This window comes from Carassius gibelio, chromosome A4 (genome assembly GCF_023724105.1).
Source record: "Carassius gibelio isolate Cgi1373 ecotype wild population from Czech Republic chromosome A4, carGib1.2-hapl.c, whole genome shotgun sequence".
Lineage (NCBI taxonomy): Eukaryota > Metazoa > Chordata > Actinopteri > Cypriniformes > Cyprinidae > Carassius > Carassius gibelio.
The window spans coordinates 19,162,532-19,171,165 of NC_068374.1; the positions used below are offsets into that span (position 1 = coordinate 19,162,532).

General features: G+C 37.0%; 1 long non-coding RNA gene across 1 annotated transcript; it reads right to left on the reverse strand.

The window, feature by feature from the left end:
- Nucleotides 1-2,974: 2,974 nt before the first annotated feature.
- On the reverse strand, nt 2,975-5,518 carry LOC127972701 (uncharacterized). The gene is made up of 3 exons (XR_008157143.1): nt 5,297-5,518; nt 3,630-3,720; nt 2,975-3,199 (listed from the first exon to the last, which is right to left on the reverse strand). It is a non-coding gene; the product is annotated as an uncharacterized LOC127972701 (long non-coding RNA).
- Between the last annotated feature and the right edge of the window lie 3,116 nt (nt 5,519-8,634).

Consider the following 8,634-nt stretch of genomic DNA (forward strand, 5'->3'; position numbering starts at 1 on the left):
TCTTTTTACCCCTACTGGTAGAAAAGGGAATTGCATGTCCAAAATTGACATTCTTTTTGTAATAACTTTCTACAGCAGGGAGACAGAGACATGAAACCACTTTCAATCAATAGAGGGGGACAGTGGACATTTTTCACAACCTTTGTTTTTACCCCCTACTGGTAAAAAAGGGAATTGCATGTCCAAAATTAACCTTCTTTTTGTAATAACTTTCTACAGCAGGGAGACAGAGACATGAAACCACTGTCAATCAATAGAGGGGGAGAGTTGACATTTTTCACAACCTTTCATTTTACCCCAAGTGGCTTATTAGGGAATTGCATGTCCAAAATTAACCTTCTTTTTGTAATAACTTTCTACAGCAGTGAGACAGACACATGAAACCAGTGTCAATCAGTAGAGGGAGAGAGTGGACATTTTTCACAACCTTTCGTTTTACCCCAAGTGGCTTATTAGGGAATTGCATGTCCAAAATTAACCTTCTTTTTGTAATAACTTTCTACAGCAGGGAGACAGAGACATGAAATCACTGTTAATCAATAGAGGGGGAGAGTGGACATTTTTCACAACCTTTCTTTTTACCCCTACTGGTAGAAAAGGGAATTGCATGTCCAAAATGAACCTTCTTTTTGTAATAACTTTCTACAGCAGGGAGACAGAGACATGAAACCACTGTCAATCAATAGAGGGGGACAGTGGACATTTTTCACAACCTTTTTTTTAACCCCCTACTGGTAAAAAAGGGAATTGCATGTCCAAAATTAACCTTCTTTTTGTAATAACTTTCTACAGCAGGGAGACATAGACATGAAACCAGTGTCAATCAATAGCGGGAGAGAGTGGACATTTTTCACAACCTTTCATTTTACTCCAAGTGGCTGATTAGGGAACTGCATGTCCAAAATTATCATTCTTTTTGTAATAACTTTCTACAGCAGGGAGACAGAGACATGAAATCACTGTTAATCAATAGAGGGGGAGAGTGGACATTTTTCACAACCTTTCTTTTTACCCCTACTGGTAGAAAAGGGAATTGCATGTCCAAAATTGACATTCTTTTTGTAATAACTTTCTACAGCAGGGAGACAGAGACATGAAACCACTTTCAATCAATAGAGGGGGACAGTGGACATTTTTCCCAACCTTTCATTTTACCCCAAGTGGCTTATTAGGGAATTGCATGTCCAAAATTAACCTTCTTTTTGTAATAACTTTCTACAGCAGTGAGACAGACACATGAAACCAGTGTCAATCAGTAGAGGGAGAGAGTGGACATTTTTCACAACCTTTCGTTTTACCCCAAGTGGCTTATTAGGGAATTGCATGTCCAAAATTAACCTTCTTTTTGTAATAACTTTCTACAGCAGGGAGACAGAGACATGAAACCACTGTCAATCAATAGAAGGGGACAGTGGACATTTTTCACAACCTTTCTTTTTACCCCTACTGGTAGAAAAGGGAATTGCATGTCCAAAAATGACATTCTTTTTGTAATAACTTTCTACAGCAGGGAGACATAGACACGAAACCAGTGTCAATCAATAGAGGGGGAGAGTGGACATTTTTCACAACCTTTCATTTTACTCCAAGTGGCTGATTAGGGAACTGCATGTCCAAAATTAACCTTCTATTTGTAATAACTTTCTACAGCAGTGAGACAGAGACATGAAACCAGTGTCAATCAATAGAGGGGGACAGTGGACATTTTTCACAACCTTTCTTTTTACCCCTACTGGTAGAAAAGGGAATTGCATGTCCAAAATTAACCTTCTTTTTGTAATAACTTTCTACAGCAGGGAGACAGAGACATAAAACCACTGTCAATCAATAGAGGGGGCGAGTTGACATTTTTCACAACCTTTCTTTTTACCCCTACTGGTAAAAAAGGGAATTGCATGTCCAAAATAAACCTTCTTTTTGTAATAACTTTCTACAGCAGTGAGACAGACACATGAAACCAGTGTCAATCAGTAGAGGGAGAGAGTGGACATTTTTCACAACCTTTCGTTTTACCCCAAGTGGCTTATTAGGGAATTGCATGTCCAAAATTAACCTTCTTTTTGTAATAACTTTCTACAGCAGGGAGACAGAGACATGAAACCACTGTCAATCAATAGAAGGGGACAGTGGACATTTTTCACAACCTTTCTTTTTACCCCTACTGGTAGAAAAGGGAATTGCATGTCCAAAAATGACATTCTTTTTGTAATAACTTTCTACAGCAGGGAGCCATAGACATGAAACCAGTGTCAATCAATAGAGGGAGAGAGTGGACATTTTTCACAACCTTTCATTTTACCCCAAGTGGCTGATTAGGGAACTGCATGTCCAAAATTATCATTCTTTTTGTAATAACTTTCTACAGCAGGGAGACAGAGACATGAAATCACTGTTAATCAATAGAGGGGGAGAGTGGACATTTTTCACAACCTTTCTTTTTACCCCTACTGGTAGAAAAGGGAATTGCATGTCCAAAATTGACATTCTTTTTGTAATAACTTTCTACAGCAGGGAGACAGAGACATGAAACCACTTTCAATCAATAGAGGGGGACAGTGGACATTTTTCACAACCTTTGTTTTTACCCCCTACTGGTAAAAAAGGGAATTGCATGTCCAAAATTAACCTTCTTTTTGTAATAACTTTCTACAGCAGGGAGACAGAGACATGAAACCACTGTCAATCAATAGAGGGGGAGAGTTGACATTTTTCACAACCTTTCATTTTACCCCAAGTGGCTTATTAGGGAATTGCATGTCCAAAATTAACCTTCTTTTTGTAATAACTTTCTACAGCAGTGAGACAGACACATGAAACCAGTGTCAATCAGTAGAGGGAGAGAGTGGACATTTTTCACAACCTTTCGTTTTACCCCAAGTGGCTTATTAGGGAATTGCATGTCCAAAATTAACCTTCTTTTTGTAATAACTTTCTACAGCAGGGAGACAGAGACATGAAATCACTGTTAATCAATAGAGGGGGAGAGTGGACATTTTTCACAACCTTTCTTTTTACCCCTACTGGTAGAAAAGGGAATTGCATGTCCAAAATTGACATTCTTTTTGTAATAACTTTCTACAGCAGGGAGACAGAGACATGAAACCACTTTCAATCAATAGAGGGGGACAGTGGACATTTTTCACAACCTTTGTTTTTACCCCCTACTGGTAAAAAAGGGAATTGCATGTCCAAAATTAACCTTCTTTTTGTAATAACTTTCTACAGCAGGGAGACAGAGACATGAAACCACTGTCAATCAATAGAGGGGGAGAGTTGACATTTTTCACAACCTTTCATTTTACCCCAAGTGGCTTATTAGGGAATTGCATGTCCAAAATTAACCTTCTTTTTGTAATAACTTTCTACAGCAGTGAGACAGACACATGAAACCAGTGTCAATCAGTAGAGGGAGAGAGTGGACATTTTTCACAACCTTTCGTTTTACCCCAAGTGGCTTATTAGGGAATTGCATGTCCAAAATTAACCTTCTTTTTGTAATAACTTTCTACAGCAGGGAGACAGAGACATGAAACCACTGTCAATCAATAGAAGGGGACAGTGGACATTTTTCACAACCTTTTTTTGTTACCCCTACTGGTAAAAAAGGGAATTTCATGTCCAAAATTAACCTTCTTTTTGTAATAACTTTCTACAGCAGGGAGACAGAGACATGAAACCAGTGTCAATCAATAGAGGGAGAGAGTGGACATTTTTCACAACCTTTCATTTTACCCCAAGTGGCTGATTAGGGAACTTCATGTCCAAAATTATCCTTCTTTTTGTAATAACTTTCTACAGCAGGGAGACAGAGACATAAAACCACTGTCAATCAATAGAGGGGGAGAGTTGACATTTTTCACAACCTTTCTTTTTACCCCTACTGGTAAAAAAGAGAATTGCATGTCCAAAATAAACCTTCTTTTTGTAATAACTTTCTACAGCAGGGAGACAGAGACATGAAACCACTTTCAATCAATAGAGGGGGACAGTGGACATTTTTCACAACCTTTGTTTTTACCCCCTACTGGTAAAAAAGGGAATTGCATGTCCAAAATTAACCTTCTTTTTGTAATAACTTTCTACAGCAGGGAGACATAGACATGAAACCAGTGTCAATCAATAGCGGGAGAGAGTGGACATTTTTCACAACCTTTCATTTTACTCCAAGTGGCTGATTATGGAACTGCATGTCCAAAATTATCATTCTTTTTGTAATAACTTTCTACAGCAAGGAGACAGAGACATGAAACCACTGTTAATCAATAGAGGGGGAGAGTGGACATTTTTCACAACCTTTCTTTTTACCCCTACTGGTAGAAAAGGGAATTGCATGTCCAAAATTGACATTCTTTTTGTAATAACTTTCTACAGCAGGGAGACAGAGACATGAAACCACTTTCAATCAATAGAGGGGGACAGTGGACATTTTTCACAACCTTTGTTTTTACCCCCTACTGGTAAAAAAGGGAATTGCATGTCCAAAATTAATCTTCTTTTTGTAATAACTTTCTACAGCAGGGAGACAGAGACATAAAACCACTGTCAATCAATAGAGGGGGAGAGTTGACATTTTTCACAACCTTTCTTTTTACCCCTACTGGTAAAAAAGGGAATTGCATGTCCAAAATAAACTTTCTTTTTGTAATAACTTTCTACAGCAGTGAGACAGACACATGAAACCAGTGTCAATCAGTAGAGGGAGAGAGTGGACATTTTTCACAACCTTTCGTTTTACCCCAAGTGGCTTATTAGGGAATTGCATGTCCAAAATTAACCTTCTTTTTGTAATAACTTTCTACAGCAGGGAGACAGAGACATGAAACCACTGTCAATCAATAGAAGGGGACAGTGGACATTTTTCACAACCTTTCTTTTTACCCCTACTGGTAGAAAAGGGAATTGCATGTCCAAAAATGACATTCTTTTTGTAATAACTTTCTACAGCAGGGAGCCATAGACATGAAACCAGTGTCAATCAATAGAGGGAGAGAGTGGACATTTTTCACAACCTTTCATTTTACCCCAAGTGGCTGATTAGGGAACTGCATGTCCAAAATGAACCTTCTTTTTGTAATAACTTTCTACAGCAGGGAGACAGAGACATGAAACCACTGTCAATCAATAGAGGGGGACAGTGGACATTTTTCACAACCTTTTTTTTTACCCCCTACTGGTAAAAAAGGGAATTGCATGTCCAAAATTAACCTTCTTTTTGTAATAACTTTCTACAGCAGGGAGACATAGACATGAAACCAGTGTCAATCAATAGCGGGAGAGAGTGGACATTTTTCACAACCTTTCATTTTACTCCAAGTGGCTGATTAGGGAACTGCATGTCCAAAATTAACCTTCTATTTGTAATAACTTTCTACAGCAGTGAGACAGAGACATGAAACCAGTGTCAATCAATAGAGGGGGACAGTGGACATTTTTCACAACCTTTCTTTTTACCCCTACTGGTAGAAAAGGGAATTGCATGTCCAAAATTAACCTTCTTTTTGTAATAACTTTCTACAGCAGGGAGACAGAGACATAAAACCACTGTCAATCAATAGAGGGGGCGAGTTGACATTTTTCACAACCTTTCTTTTTACCCCTACTGGTAAAAAAGGGAATTGCATGTCCAAAATAAACCTTCTTTTTGTAATAACTTTCTACAGCAGTGAGACAGAGACATGAAACCAGTGTCAATAAATAGAGGGAGAGAGTGGACATTTTTCACAACCTTTCATTTTACCACAAGTGGCTGATTAGAGAACTGCATGTCCAAAATTAACCTTCTTTTTGTAATAACTTTCTACAGCAGTTAGACAGAGACATGAAACCAGTGTCAATCAATAGTGGGACAGAGTGGACATTTTTCACAACCTTTCATTTTACTCCAAGTGGCTGATCAGGGAACTGCATGTCCAAAATTATAATTCTTTTTGTAATAACTTTCTACAGCAGGGAGACAGAGACATGAAACCACTGTTTATCAATAGAGGGGGAGAGTGGACATTTTTCACAACCTTTCTTTTTACCCCTACTGGTAGAAAAGGGAATTGCATGTCCAAAATTTACATTCTTTTTGTAATAACTTTCTACAGCAGGGAGACATAGACACGAAACCAGTGTCAATCAATAGAGGGGGAGAGTGGACATTTTTCACAACCTTTCATTTTACTCCAAGTGGCTGATTAGGGAACTGCATGTCCAAAATTAACCTTCTATTTGTAATAACTTTCTACAGCAGTGAGACAGAGACATGAAACCAGTGTCAATCAATAGAGGGGGACAGTGGACATTTTTCACAACCTTTCTTTTTACCCCTACTGGTAGAAAAGGGAATTGCATGCCCAAAATTGACATTCTTTTTGTAATAACTTTCTACAGCAGTGAGACAGATACATGAAACCAGTGTCAATCAGTAGAGAGAGAGAGTGGACATTTTTCACAACCTTTAATTTTACCCCTACTTGTAGAAAAGGGAATTGCATGTCCAAAATTAACCTTCATTTGTAATAACTTCCTACAGCAGGGAGACAGAGACATGAAACCAGTGTCAATAAATAGAGGGAGAGAGTGGACATTTTTCACAACCTTTCATTTTACCACAAGTGGCTGATTAGAGAACTGCATGTCCAAAATTAACCTTCTTTTTGTAATAACTTTCTACAGCAGTTAGACAGAGACATGAAACCAGTGTCAATCAATAGTATGGGGCCGTGGACATTTTTCACAACCTTTCTTTTAACCCCTACTGGTAAAAAAGGGTATTACATGTCCGAAATGAACCTTCTTTTTGATATAACTTTCTTCAGCAGGGAGATAGAGACATGAAACCAGTGTCAATCAATACAGGGAGAGAGTGGACATTTTTCACAACCTTTCATTTTACCCCAAGTGGCTGATTAGGAAATTGCATGTCCAAAATTAACCTTCTTTTTGTAATAACTTTCTACAGCAGGATAATAGAGACAAGACACCAGTGTCAGTCAGTAGAGGGAGAGAGTGGAAATTTTTCACAACCTCTTTTTTTCACTTCCGTATTAATGACAGTTTGACACAGACAACAACTCATAAATGGTGGTGGAATATGTGCTCTATAGTGTCACCTTTTGACCACCTTTTTCCAAAGGTCACCAAATTTGTCAAATATATTTTGGTCATTGAGCCAGACAACTTTTTTATTTACCGTTATTTGCTACAACCAACTGAACATTGGGTATTTTTCTTTGAATATGGAATAAAAATAAATAAATAAATTGTGAATTAATGCATACTCCTTTGTCAACATGATGCCAATATATTAAAGATTAAAGAACCACTAACAGATTTTGTATATCGTGAAAGACATTGCCATGGTGATTTATTAAATAACAGTCAAAACATCACAGTAAATAATATTAATATCCTAATAACTTTACTGTGCATTATTCAAACTCACCAATATAATTTACAAACATATAAAAAACAAACATGGTTGACAGAGGCAAAAACTCAAGGCAGACAACAGATCAGGACAGGCGGCAAGCCGAGATACAAAGGTCCAAAAATAGAGCAGAGGGTCAAAAGCAGGCAGCACGCAATCCAAAACGGTAGAAACAGTCAAAGGTCAAACACAGTAATCCAATGAAAGAGGTAGAAATGCTTAGAAATGTCCGCCAGGGCAAAACAAGACTTTGTGTTGAGAGTGTGTGAAATGGCTGCTTAAATAGTCCCATGAATGAGCGTCAGGTGTGCTCCTAATCAGGGTCAGGTATGGCATGATGGGAAATGGACTTCAGGGGGGAAAGTCAATATTCAGGTGAAGACGGCTTCTGGTGACAATCAGGAGGAACCACAGAGGCCGGATTTTTTTATATTATGAGTCCAAAACAACAAACAGGAAATAATGATAAAAAAATCTGAATATATAAATGTAAATCTAAATATAAAGAAATATATCTGAATATTTTGTTATAATTCTGAATAAATTAATGCGCATCTGAATATATAGTTATAAGCCTGACTATTTAAATCTGAATACATAGTTATAATTCTGTTAATATATATGTAAATCTGAATATATAAATGTTAATTGTGAATATAAAGAAGTAAATCTAAATATATATTTATATATCTGAATATATAAATGTAAATTGTTAATATACAGACATGAATCTGAATATATATAGTTGTAAAGCCAAGTCGCACAAGTATGCACAACAGGTAGAGTCCTGACAAGCTAAATGATATTTAATCTACATGGAAATGAGTGAAATCTAGATTACAAATAAAAACAAAGCATACAACTTTATAATCTAGGAAATAGATTCCTACTTTTTTCTTGTATATAAACGAAACAACAACCTATGACACAGTTTTGTATAGTATAACAATCATTCTACATTTGTATGAAAAAAATAATAGGGCTTGATTTGATTATATTTCACTACTTCTCAGTTAAACTGATACTGTATAAATTTGCTTTACTATTTAACTAGCTGCTTAGCGTATAAATAGAATTGTAGCCATTTATTAGTAGTAATTAAGCACATATTAATGCTCTGATTGGTTGTTTCTTACCGGGAGCAGTAAGAGAAACAACCAATCAGAGCTGCGGTCCGTAACTTTTTTTTGTGTTCAAAGTATACAAAATGTATATAATAA